The sequence below is a fragment of the Acipenser ruthenus genome, chromosome 14 (assembly GCF_902713425.1).
Source record: "Acipenser ruthenus chromosome 14, fAciRut3.2 maternal haplotype, whole genome shotgun sequence".
Classification (NCBI taxonomy): Eukaryota; Metazoa; Chordata; class Actinopteri; order Acipenseriformes; family Acipenseridae; genus Acipenser; species Acipenser ruthenus.
Window position 1 is genome coordinate 3,052,895 of NC_081202.1, and position 14,633 is coordinate 3,067,527.

Consider the following 14,633-nt stretch of genomic DNA (forward strand, 5'->3'; position numbering starts at 1 on the left):
AACCAGGGGTGTGCTGATACTCACACTCATACTAGTACTCATGACTGCCTTTAAATAAACTGACAATGAAAACGTCCGCACCCCGGATGAGAGGAAAATTCACCACCAATCGGCTTTTAATACACTCAATGCGGGCATTAATTGCCACTGATTGGTCCATAGTTGTAAAGGAGAGGGAAGGACAGCTTTTCTTGTTCTGAAATCAACACATTAGCGAATGGATTTATTAACGCCTTTAATACATCTTAAAGGCAATCCCGAGTACGGGTAGCAGCACAGCCCTATTAACAGAAATTGATTTTTTAAAAATGTTTTTGAAGCAACTACAGTATGTGTGAATCCGATGCTTTCCAATGGGCCATGATACTCAATGAGGCTGTTTCCACATCTCACAACTGCAGGGGCTCTGGGTAGGAATTCAGAGTCTAATCCAATGCCCTCTCTAGATTTCAGCTGCTCATAGCTCCAGGTGGTTTGAGGTACAGATTGAGTTATGGGGAATGTATTCTCAGCCACACTAGAACTTCCTGAAAGGAGAAGCGAGCAGCTCCTACTCATGACAGTGAGTCTTGTTTGACAGACGAGGGGCAGACAAGCACAAAGACTGAAAGAAGTGCACAGTTAACCAGAGGAGCAGGGCTCAGGTAGAATCTTACCAGTATAGATGGTGAGCAACCAGGAAATCTTTCAACAGCCTCTCAAGAAGGAGCTTCACCAGGGGGCTTTCCAGATCCCACTCAAACTTTAAAGCCTAATGTAAAACAAACAAGGAAATATCACATACAGGACATGCAATGTATATACAGGTATGTCCTCAAAAAACCTATGCAAATTTCAAGGCAGATGCATGCAAGCAATAAGAAAGCCATTTATCCAAAGCACCTCACTGATATTTGGGTGTTTAGGTGTTGTACAAGAATCATCAAGTCAGTTCATTAAATGCACAGGATAAACATGCTGTACAGCACGAAACATTACCACATTAGGAGAAAACAACTATATAAAACAATTTATCACACACATACGTTTTGTTAAAAAATATACATTCTTATTAACATTATTACCCAAGACAAATGTCCTTAATTAACAGCTAATAAAATAATACATTTAGCACAGCGGGAAGAGCAAGAGGGTATAAGTGGAAACTGATTAAAAGTAACTTCAGAACAGAGGGTAGGAAGCACATTTTACACAGAGTTATAAATGCATGGAATAGCCTACCAGGTGAAGTAGAAGGATCTAAAACACTGGGAACATTTAAAAAGAGACTAGATTCTGTGTTGTTAAATGAATTCCCCCTAGTAAGGGAAAATGGTGTGCTAACAAGGGATGAGCCTCGATGGGCCAAATGGCCTTTTCTCGTTCTCAAACTTTTCTTATAATGTTTCCCATTATTTTAAAAACATTCTCAGATGTATTGCTAATGCTCAGTGCCATTCATGGTCATTTCCAAACCATGTTTTTGTCAGGATTTTCCACCAGCCGCTCTTTAGGTATTTCTGAACTCCCCTGTATCGTTAAGTCTGCTAGCTGAAAGCTTTCCCGTGTGCCAGGGCATGTTTGATAAGTGAAGTTTGACTGAACACACAAGACAAGCCACCTTGAATTAGAGATGTCAAAGGTAGAGAAGCTCCTGTGGGCACTGCCACATATTATTTGTACTGTATAAAATACTTATATGTGCCTGTGACAAGCTGGCTTGTGGTGACGCCAGACCCAGAAGAGAACGGACACTCAGACAGCACTGGGGAAATGAAAGCGCTGATGCGCATTTAATAATAACAAATAAAAAGGTGTTCACAGAAACAGAAACCCTTATACAAAACAAAACGGCACAGCGGCCAAACAGACAAACAAAACAGGCACAAAACAAAAACAAGTATGGTGCTGGTATAAACCAGCATGGGTAGCAATCGCTTTCTACTCGGGTAGCAATCGCTTTCTACTATTGACTCTCTTGTCTTACGACTCACGTCTCGTTCCACCTCTGAACACGCTCACCCCCTTCAGCCAAAGCTGTAGGTCTTTTATACTGTGGCCGAGGGGTCAACTGGCTTTCAATTACCTAATTTACCCCTCAACCCCTTTCGGCACGGGGTTTCTCAAATGCGTGGTCAACAGCCAGTTGACCAATAAGCACTCACTGTTGCCACGCATTCAAGATTCTATCTGGATGGAGCATTTTAACCCCACCCAGGCTGTCAAACAACAATAACAATAAAACAACGTGTTTTTAAATACACACAAAACAGCCCATTTAAATACAACAAATACAAAATAACACAAAACATAATCTGCACAGGGGCGGAGAGTACCCCGTCACGGTGCCATTCAGCAATGTGTTCTGTAACGGCTTCTGAATGATTATTGCCGTTCCAATGCGCTGTGTATTGTTTGTTTGGGGTTGAACAAGTATAGTGTGATAAAGTTTAGCTACACTTATTGCCATCATGTATGCTCCCTCCCTTTGAAGGGTTAACCATATTTCCAATAGACCGAGATGTGCTTCATTGTTCAAGAGGAGCGGCTGCTTACCTGGACCAGCTGCGGGAGACACTCTTCTATTTCCTCATCACAGAATGTCTCAATCTGCCACACAGCAGCTTCACGAACCTTCTGATCTGGAAAACTGGGGAGTCAGGACTTTCACAAATAGGCAACGAGATAAGGAACGGTGTGGAATGTAATGTAGATTTACAATCTTGGTTATTCCTTTTATGCACACAACGCAACTGATAAGATTTCACAGCAAATACCTGCAGAGCTTCCAGGTTTCTTCAAGCTCATAAAGTGAAAACAATCTGAAATATGCAAGAACTATTTAGATTGCTCATGTTGTGTGTCAGTAAGCATGCTGCTTATTTAAAATCTTCAACTGATCAAGTCGCTCTGAGAAATGTGTTTAAAACTGCCTGTTTAAAATATGCTTTTAACCAAGTGTGAGCGAGCCAGGGCGGTGAGGGAGCTGAATGGTTTATTCCCGTCTCTGAAGCTGGGGTTGGAAACCTGTAGCACCATCTCTTCCCCAGAATAGCCCACTTCAGAGGCTGCTCCTTGTGAAACAGCACTAATTTGTCTAGCATTGGATACAGAACCACCAGCCAACCAAGCAACCGTCTGTCTAATTTTTCTTTCAAGTCTAGCTACACCCTTGAGATCACAATGAGTGGAGTTTCCCACGGTATTTTTGCAGTTTTACCAGGCTTTTCCCATGGCTACACTATGTATTTACCACAGTTTACCCTGGTTTGCCATGTTTTTTAATATGCTTTACCATGCCTCCCTATTCTTTGCGATGCTTATCTATGCTTTACCATGCTTTCGCTGTGCTTTATTACACTTTGCTATGCTTTTACAATGGGACACTTTTATAAGGAGTGAGGGGTTCTCAGGTGACACACTTGTTCTTGAGCAGAAGGAACTCAATTGCTCAACCAATCCAGCAAAGCTGAACAGAGAGAGGTATGCGCATTTCTACCCTGCAGGTACAGAATGGGTACACTGTACCAAAGAGGCTTGCGATATACAGTAACAGCCCCATCTAGTGTCTTGGTTTTTGTTCCTCGGTACACAACATCAGCAGTGAGTGTGTTCAATTCATGTGCCCCAGAAAACATGGTACAAGAGGATCCATTGTAAACTAAACATGAGAGAAATGGATGCTTTTATCGTGCGCTCTGTCTGATTCTCTGCTGTCGATTCTGGATAGATCATTACTAACTATTGCCTCCAAGATTAATTATGGGGAAGTGAGACTGGGACGCATATCAGTGTTGCACAGGCTCCAATACAGAGTGTTTCACCAATGGGCTTCAGTGCAACAGTAATATTCTTCCCCACTTCCTCCCTTCCTCACAATCAGCCTTGGATTTCAGAAGCAAATTCAAATAATTAGGAAGCATGTCATAATGAACCAAACAGATATATACATAACAGGATATTAATCAGGTAAGAAATTAAATACTGGGAAAACATGCATTTGGGTTCCTTGTTCTTTATAAGATGCATGCCAGTCTGTTTAATATAGCAAGTGGAGGTGAGGATTCTTACAGAATGTACCTTGGTGTAAGAAGGGCCAGTGCCTCCAGCGGGCTCTTGAAGGTCCAGCTCTCCAGAACCCTGTATATGTCCGGCAAGGTGTCGCGACTCCAGTCCGACGCGCTGCCCAGCACAAGGGGCAGGTGCGTAATGCCGCTGTGACAAAGAAATCTGCTGCTCCACAGAAAGTGTTTCTCGTTTTCCGAGAGGCTGTTGAAAAAGATTGATAAAGTTTGCTTTGGGTATGGCGCCCTGCTTTATTCTGCTGGCTGTTTCACCTGCTGCTTTTTGTTATAACCCATTAAGTACCAAATACATTTTTCCTTTAAAAAAATCAGAACACAAGCTGTAATTTTATACATTACATTAAGATTTAACTTTTGCAGTTTGCAAAATTAGAGAAAGTTATCATAGTAGTATAGTTAAAGAAAATTAAAATGACAGGTTAATGCCAGTTAAAAATTGTTTTAAAAAATTACAAAGTAGCCTGTCCTCAAATGAGGACAATGGCACTTAATGGGTTAATGTAAAACATTGATGAGTACCAAAACCTCGGACACCAGTCAGACAACCCCACAAGGTGTGATAACAAATAAACAAATAGAACTAATCCCACAAAGGATAAGTTAAATACAAAGCTTCCAGTACTTGCAGGGCGGCACACTGGCTATCAGCTGCTCCAGGAAACACAAGTGGCGGCAGATCACTAGACTGAGCCATACTGATCAGCAAGGTGCCATGCACCAGCGTCCTGGAGGAGACAGTGAAAAAGAAGATGAATATGAAGGTGCACAAGAAGAAGAAGAAGGACGACAAGTATAGATGCTGGACAAAAAGACAGACCTGCATCTCCCCCTCTTCTAGGTCTGTTTCATTCACAACAGTAAAGACAGCTGAGCAACAGTGATGACTCAAATGACATTCTCCAATTTTAAAGTATTTCAGTTTTACAGTCTTCCTTCAACCTACTGCTTGGTGTACAAAGGCAGGGCTGCCCATGCTAGGGGCTCTGACGTTTTGCCCTGCTTGGAGCCAAACATCCTCAGCATCAACATGGCTTCACAGGGCAGGCTGCGGATGTCCACAGGGAATCGGATCCTGGGAAGAGAGGACAGCGTCAGGAGAGCCTTCAGAAGAACGATGTGCGGGCTGATAGTACATCTGTAAGGGCTTCTGGGAAGAACTCTTGCTTGATTTTTAGTTATGATTTTTGTATGGGTTTTTATGGGATTGGATATGTCAAAAAGGATAACATGTGAATAGTGCTGGTGAATTCCCCCAGTGCTATACTTACTTCTTGTTCCATTTTACGTTGTGGAAAAATGACGTTGTGACGGAAAATTTCTCAGTCTTTTTTGTTTTACATCATTCCTTTCTAGCATACATCAAGGAACAGGAAACAGAAAAATACTAAAAGCTACGGGTGGATTAGAAAAAAAAAGAAAACAGTTTTCAAAATTAATGTCAAAAGCATGTCAAAATTATCCTTTAAAGTGTAAATATCTTTTCAATTGAGATTTAAAGAAAACAGACAAATACACAGAAGACAAATTAAAAAGAAAACAGCAGACAGTTTTGTCATTTTACTGTTCTAATGTTCAAATATTGTCAAACTCGTCAAATAGACACTGCCTCTATCATGCCACTGAGGGTCTAATGTTGATCTTGCTGCGAAGTTGGGATGTCGTAGCCAGCCCTAACCTTGAACAGAAAGCATACAAATCATATTTCTTACAATGTACTGTAACACATGCACTTACAAAACTAGCCTACCCGGAAGCTACAGATACCTGATTTCTGGTCCAAATCTATATGCTATCACTGAACTGGAGTGTTTTCTCTTAGATTCTATCAACAATTTGGTGCTGTTTGTTTGTAAAAAAAAATAATAAATAAATAAATAAATAAAAACCTTTTAACCAGAACAATCTAAAAGTGGCGTGGCACAGCAGGAACACAAGCATTACACAAACAGGACAGTCGAAAGATTAGAAAATAAATCCTGGTGTTTCGATTGCTAGTCTCACCTGTCAGTCCACTGCAGTGGAAGCCGGTAGGCTGCGTGGACAGTGAATCTGAGCGGGTCTGGATTGTGTTTTGCTTCCGCTTGTGGAGGACTCGACAGGGCCTCCCCTACCTGGAAGTCTGAATTAAAGCTTCTGAAGTAGATTTGGATGAGTCTGCAGAGAGCCTGGGAGAGCGCTACCACCGCTAAAACACAATGACACACAACAACATGGGAGAGTGCTACCACAGCTAAAACACAATGACACACAATAACATGGGAGAGTGCTACCACAGCTAAAACACACAGACACACAATAACATGGGAGAGTGCTACCACAGCTAAAACACAATGACACACAACAACATGGGAGAGTGCTACCACAGCTAAAACACACAGACACACAATAACATGGGAGAGTGCTACCACAGCTAAAACACACAACAACATGGGAGAGTGCTACCACAGCTAAAACACACAGACAAACAATAACATGGGAGAGTGCTACCACAGCTAAAACACACAACAACATGGGAGAGTGCTACCACAGCTAAAACACACAACAACATGGGAGAGTGCTACCACAGCTAAAACACACAAACACACGACAACATGGGAGAGTGCTACCACAGCTAAAACACACAACATGGGAGAGTGCTACCAGAGCTAAAACACACGACAACATGGGAGAGTGCTACCACAGCTAAAACACACAGACATACAACATGGGAGAGTGCTGCCACAGCTAAAACACACAACAACACGGGAGAGTGCTACCACAGCTAAAACACACAAACACACAATAACATGGGAGAGTGCTACCACAGCTAAAACACACAACAACATGGGAGAGTGCTACCACAGCTAAAACACACAAACACACAATAACATGGGAGAGTGCTACCACAGCTAAAACACACAACAACACGGGAGAGTGCTACCACAGCTAAAACACACAAACACACAATAACATGGGAGAGTGCTACCACAGCTAAAACACACAACAACACGGGAGAGTGCTACCACAGCTAAAACACACAAACACACAATAACATGGGAGAGTGCTACCACAGCTAAAACACACAACAACATGGGAGAGTGCTACCACAGCTAAAACACACAAACACACAATAACATGGGAGAGTGCTACCACAGCTAAAACACGCAACAACATGGGAGAGTGCTACCACAGCTAAAACACACAGACATACAACATGGGAGAGTGCTACCACAGCTAAAACACACAACAACACGGGAGAGTGCTACCACAGCTAAAACACACAAACACACAATAACATGGGAGAGCGCTACCACAGCTAAAACACACAACAACATGGGAGTCCCAAAATGAAAGCCAATTATTAATAATACAAAGTGCATATTATAACTAACCCTTCATTTTAGATGCAGTAACCAGGTGGTTGCAAGCACTACACACACATTAATATGGTGAACCCGTTTTGTTGCTGCAGTTTCTTTCCTCCCAGTGGAATGGAATGACTGTCAGCTTCCTAAGACTTTTATGACAGTAAATCACAGCAACATGAAATAGTTGTCCAAAGATCTCTGAATGAGAAACGACTGGGCTAACCCCTCAAGAGCTTCTATTGTGGAAGGACGATAGAATCAGATTTCACTGGTAAGATTCTAACAGCCGGGCAGCCCTTGGCATTGCAATCTCGATCTCCTCTATCATTCTCAACCCTTAATTGAATGAAGCTCTTCCTTTAGAGCAAGGCTTGATAAGAGATGCTGTTCATTTGTATTCGTTTCTTTCTGTCTACAGGAATGGTCGTCTTACCCACTTGACTGTCAGAAATCTCCTTGTGACTCTGGAAATGCACAGAACACGTTAGTCAATGTTTGTTTTAATGTAATTTTCTTTGTAATTGTTCAGGTTATTTGAATTCTGATTTATTTGTATTCTATCTAATCTTTCTAAAAACATTTAAGCCAGGGAGTGCTCCGTTTTAGAGCAAATTGAATCGAGATGAGAACATGATGGACCAAGCACAAGCAATGCTTCCTAATTCCCCAGAAGGCATTTGTCCAATTATGTCACCTCACTACAGCAATTTCCCACAACAGCCCAGGAGAACTGAAGGTCAGTGGGTGTCCTCTGATCCAGCAACTTCCCTAACCCACAGAGCCAGTGCGATGCTCCCTGTGGAATCCACAGAGCCAGTGCGATGCTCCCTGTGGAATCCACAGAGCCAGTGCGATGCTCCCTGTGGAATCCACAGAGCCAGTGCGATGCTCCCTGTGGAATCCACAGAGCCAGTGCGATGCTCCCTGTGGAATCCACAGAGCCAGTGCGATGCTCCCTGTGGAATCCACAGAGCCAGTGCGATGCTCCCTGTGGAATCCACAGAGCCAGTGCGATGCTCCCTGTGGAATCCACAGAGCCAGTGCGATGCTCCCTGTGGAATCCACAGAGCCAGTGCGATGCTCCCTGTGGAATCCACAGAGCCAGTGCGATGCTCCCTGTGGAATCCACAGAGCCAGTGCAATGCTCCCTGTGGAATCCACAGAGCCAGTGCGATGCTCCCTGTGGAATCCACAGAGCCAGTGCGATGCTCCCTGTGGAATCCACAGAGCCACTGCGATGCTCCCTGTGGAATCCACAGAGCCAGTGCGATGCTCCCTGTGGAATCCACAGAGCCAGTGCGATGCTCCCTGTGGAATCCACAGAGCCACTGCGATGCTCCCTGTGGAATCCACAGAGCCAGTGCGATGCTCCCTGTGGAATCCACAGAGCCAGTGCGATGCTCCCTGTGGAATCCACAGAGCCAGTGCGATGCTCCCTGTGGAATCCACAGAGCCACTGCGATGCTCCCTGTGGAATCCACAGCAAAGATCGGCGACCCAATACAATAGTAAGAGGAGTGAATACAATCAATTCAAACACAACACAATTGTAAGAGAAGTGTATACAATCAATTCAAACACAATACAATAGTAAGAGGAGTGTATACAATCAATTCAAATGACACTTGAAGCTACCGTACCTCCTTTAAATTACTACATTACTCTTTCAATTGAAGCCTTGTGAATTTGAGTGACTGTAGGGCGTTTATTATACTTATATTGTTTAAAGTCGGTGTAACAAATTGTCCCAGACATATAAACAATTCATATTGCAGAAACATGAGGCCTCCTTCACAGGGATGCTTAAAATCACTTTAAAGCTGCAGTCTGTGCTGCATTATTGCTTCATATTCAGTGTGCTGCTTCATGCACATCACTAGACACTGCGTGCACTTCTCTTACCTTGACGTATTCAATACATACGCTCGCCCCAACAGCTGGTTTAAATGAACGGGCACCTGTCATCTTCCTGCTGTGAAAAGCAATCAAAAGAGTTAGACCAGGCATTGATTAATACCGATAACAATCCATGTATCTTCAAGAAATACTGGCATAGTAAAAGCTAGGGCTTTTTAATGAAAGGAAATTCTACAGCACGCTTTGCTTGGATAGACTGAACACTTTTCATTACACTTTCAGAAAGTTTCAATGATAAACTGACATTAACAACAGTCCAATAGCACTCACAGTACTCTACCACACATCTTAAAACAAGAATGCTGTCTTTACAAACGCCTTGAAATGAAGGGGGGGGGGGGGGGGGGGGTTGTTAAAATAAGTGCCGTTAAAATAAAGCGCTACTTTAGACTTTTGCCAGGAAGTCCTGTTCAATGAGATCAATGCCCCTAATGGTAAAGAAATGCAAAATGTGCTCTAAGAGTAAGGAATACCAGAGTCACCTGGATGTGATATAAGGTGAATCTAAGCAGATAACAGGGATGGACATAAGAATCCTATTCCAGGTTTTAATGCAAGTTTGATTAGCAACAGTGTATAGGTAACAAGCTCAGGTGTGTCTTATTACACTCATAGTAAAACCAGGAATGGATCAAACTGCTATGCAATGGGAGTCTTTTTTCAATTCCTGTTATTTCACTCCTAAACCAATGTGTTGTTTAATCCATCATCACAAAAGTACTATACATGTGAAGCCAGTATTATTTCAATTTTTTATTTTTTTCATAAATAAACTTACAGTGCGAGCCAAATGCCTTTTATAAGAACCACGTATCATTAACATTAACTGGATCTCAGTGTTTAACTTCTGATACATCTGAAGTTATATCATTTCATGGCTTTCCAAAGTCTGAACAAGACAAAACACAAAACAAAAAAAGAAATTCAGTCATAGGAGTTCAATTAAATAAATACAAATAATGAAATAACAACACCTAACGGTTTTGATTAACAATGTCAAAAGCATCTCTTTGACACACTCACACACTTTTAGTAGTAGTAGTAGTAGTAGTCGTAGTAGTAACACTTTACATTAAGTGTCTAACTACTGTGTATTTACAGGTAGTGGACAAAAAAATGGAAAATTGGATAAATGATGGACACCAAGTATATTGAAAACAAGGGCTTCCACACAGGTGTGGCTCATGTGTTAATTAAGCAAATAACATCCCAGCATGCTTAGGGTCATGTATAAAAATGCTGGACAGGCCTGGTTGCCTATAATTATGGCTAGCATGGCTGCAAGAGGAGACCTCAGTGACTTTGAAAGAGGGGTGATTGTTGGGGCGCGTTTGGCAGGAGCTTCAGTGACCAAGACAGCTCAACTTGCTGATGTTTCACGAGCAACGGTGTCTAAGGTGATGTCGGCATGGAACTCCGAGGGAAAGACATCACCAGCAAAGGGCAACAGCGGGCGGAAGCACATACTCCAGGATCGTGATATCCGTGCATTAATTCAAAGTACAAGGCAAAACAGGTGAGCAACTGCAGATCAATTGACTGCAAATTTCAACCTCGGGCGCGAGCAGCCAGTTTCATCAAAAACGGTCCGCCGAGAACTCCACAGAGTGGGATACCATAGTGGTCCAATGCCCTATTAAGTGACTTTACATTGGTGTTTCCATTTTTTTGTCCACTACCTGTACATAGTAGTTACTTTGTAAATACAGGTGTACTTACACATAATTACAATGTTATTAATAATAATAATAAACTTATAGCTCCTATGAAGGTGTCCAGATTATATATATTTAAATATCAAGAGCAACTACAGTCATACCTACATAAAACAAAAGCTTCTTCTTTTGGGGATTTGATTTGTCAATCAAAGGGTTAAGATTTTAATAATGCCACCAAAGCTCCAGGCTTTTGACCTTTTTGTTCCCTATTATTTTTAATAAGGCCATGTTCTTTATATAACTCTGCACCAATTAAACTCGTTGAAACAGTGCGCTAAGTGACTTTAAGACTTCTCTGGGTTTGTCAAGTCCTGTTACTCAGCAACTTACTTCTGTAGAAGCTCTTCTGAATGACACAGCTTGAGAATGTTCTGCTCCCTGCTGGCAGACTGAATTACCAGCATGTCATGAATGATTTGCTCCATGAAGTTCTGGACTGTCCTATCAGCTGGAGGTTAGAATACAAAGTGAAGGAACATCATTTATTTATTTAGGAACCTAAATCACTCGTATCACAGCAGTCCCTCAGTTAAAACCACACCCTTGTCCCTCCCCTAGGTCCTTTCCTCTTATGGGAACTAGACTCATCCACTCTGATAAGGATCTGGGCTTTTCAAAGCAGCCCAAAGAGTTCAAAGCACTTATCCAGGTAACTCAGTCGGAACTTCCCAGAACTATTGCAAAAGAAAGTAAACCAGATCTGTCTGCACTGTCATTTGCAAAAGAAAGTAAACCAGATCTGTCTGCACTGTCATTTGCAGCGTCCAGCTCTTTTACTTACGTCTTGTAGTGTACATCAGTTGGTAGGCTAGCCAGTCTGTGAGCACCCACAAGGTCAGCGTCTGCTAAATAAGTCTATGTTTCTTAATCTTTCTTTAATATTATTTAACAGTGTACAAAAAAAAAAGTTTATACTCGTGTTGGGTTCTGGAGATGGTAACTCAACATGTTGTCCTTTAAAGTGTCTGTACAGGTTTGTTATTGACTGTTTTCTGTACAATCGTTATTATTATTATTATTATTTATTTCTTAGCAGACGCCCTTATCCAGGGCGACTTACAATTGTTACAAGATATCACATTATTTTTACATACAATTACCCATTTATACAGTTGGGTTTTTACTGGAGCAATCTAGGTAAAGTACCTTGCTCAAGGGTACAGCAGCAGTGTCCCCTACCAGGGATTGAACCCACAACCCTCCGGTCAAGAGTCCAGAGCCCTAACCACTACTCCACACTGCTGCCCCAGTGTGGACTCGTGTGCACTTAGCTGCTGTGGCTTAGTAAGATGATTATTAACAGTTAACAGCCACTCCCAAAAATGCCCATTATATTCAAGCGGGACAAAAAACCAATTACTTGAACTACTGTCATTGATCTTGTGGATTTGCTTGGTTCGGAAGGATCATAAGAGAATTTTCAATTCGGGTAAACGTGAGGGGCAGTCAAGTGTGCGTTCTCATCAGCCTTTACTGCTGAGGAAGCCTTCTCACCAGCATCCTGAGCATTATCTGCATTAGTGAACCATGCAGTCCCTCTGTGGGCAAGCCCACTACCTGTATTCGTGTTTCCACTAATCTGTGCCCCCTGTCTGAGTTGGTTACTTTCACAAGATGCAGAATCCCCTGTAAACCTTGTGGGGGGTCACCGGCCAGCCAGGAAGCTTGTGCATGAGTGCTTCTCATTGGATCAGGGGTCGGTTGCTCAGCACAGGGCCCTTCCTCAGTAGAAAAGTCTTCATAGCCATGGTCAGGAGCCCTGTTATAAATATCAACTTCATCGAGGTGGTCTGCATCTGGCTGAAAAGATGCCATTTGAGAACCTGGACCAGAGACAAATCAGGTTTTAGGTTTTGCATACAGCCCTTATAAAACTTTACTGCGGTATTTTTGCAGTTTTACCATGCTTTTCCCATGCTTACACAATGCAAGTATTGTATCATAGTTTACCCTGGTTTGCCATGTTTATTACTATACCTCGCTGTTCTTTGCACTGCTTACCTGTGCTTTATCATGCTTTCATTGTGCTTTATTACACTGTGCTGTGATTTTCCTGTGGGAAAAGTTTATAAAGGAGGCTAGATCAGCCAAAGTGACATCATATTTGTTAGTAGCAGCTCCATCTAGAGCACTGCATTGTATTGCCAGCAAAACAAAAGGAAACTTAAGTGTCATTGATGTGGAAGTGAAGAGTACAGCAGCTCCTGAACTCTGGCATTGATGTGGAAGTGAAGAGTACAGCCGATTGACGTTGGCATCCAGCTCCATTACCTTCTGAAAATAGAGATGCACAGTTGGGTTTACTTATCCATATCAACTCACAGTACTACCACAGTATTACAGTATCTGTACCAAACTCACATGCTAACAGTATCATAAGAACATTACTGTCCCTGTGTATGCACTTCTGTTGCAGTATACTGAAGCATGAATATCGTGATCTTACCTGAACGCACGCTGCTCGCTGTTGCTTCACCCTGGGATTATTTCTTTCAAAAGGCACCAGGTAAATTTGTTTTATAGTTACTTGGTGCCTTTGTAGAATACAAACAGTTGTAGGTAGACTGATGGTGTTCACGCCTTCGAAAACATTGTTGTCTTCAACAATGCGTCGCTGGATTTCGGTGAGGCGAATATCATTTTTTGCACGGACCATCTCAACTACAGCCATCTCCAGCTGACCAGGGAGTAATCGAAAGCAGCCACCACTGCATGCCTTTATCTCAATTCTGGAAACAAATTCTGGAATCTTCCTTGACGTTGTCCCTGCCCCTGCCCCTGCCCCTGCCCCTGCCCGCGCCCTCGCCCTCGCCCCTGCCCCTGCCCGCGCCCTCGCCCTCGCCCTCGCCTTGTTCTGCAGCCTGCTCCATGTTGTCACAACCTGCATGCAGTCTACACAGCCTTTTATGTGGTGTTGGGATGATTGTCAATTAATTCTATTTGCATTTTCATGATGTGAATGCGATTATCAATAATGAGACGTCATTCTTGGTAATAGCAATTAGAGTGAAGCATTTCGAAAAACAGATATAAACATTTGAAATATGTATTTCTGACTGAACAAGTAATGTAGATAATTGTGAAAGTCATGTTAAATTTTGTAATTTGTATGTAATCAAATGCAAAAGTGTTTGGGGTTCCGAAACAATTAGATTTCTTTAACTCAGTTTGGAGCTTTGTGTTAAGAGTTTTGAAAATTGCGCCAATGGTTTCATAAACTTGATTTTATCAACTGAAAAAAACTGTAATGTGGCATATGTATTGGTTTACTTTTTAATTTAATTTTTAAATGAAAGTAACTACTGTACATGCCAGGTTAATTAGACGCTTCTTACAAACTGCAAAAACAAAAATAAAAATATCTATGAAGTAAGAAATAGGTTTTTATATACATGTAGGTTTGTTCCAAATTTACACTTATCATAAATATGCAAATGGAATGGATACTGTCTTAAACATATGGAACAGGAAACATGCATTATCTAGAAAAAGTCAAGCATAATTTAAACAATAATTTAATTAAAGGCCTGTTAAAAATAAAGAAATAAATACATAATACAGGAGGAGGTATTAAAAAGTCGGTAGAC

At 41.9% G+C, this 14,633-nt stretch overlaps 1 long non-coding RNA gene across 1 annotated transcript; it reads right to left on the reverse strand.

Moving 5' to 3' along the window:
- Positions 1-713: 713 nt before the first annotated feature.
- LOC117419454 (uncharacterized) lies at positions 714-4,153 on the reverse strand. Its single transcript, XR_004547268.2, has 3 exons — positions 4,060-4,153; positions 2,536-2,629; positions 714-751 (listed from the first exon to the last, which is right to left on the reverse strand). It is a non-coding gene; the product is annotated as an uncharacterized LOC117419454 (long non-coding RNA).
- Positions 4,154-14,633: the final 10,480 nt, after the last annotated feature.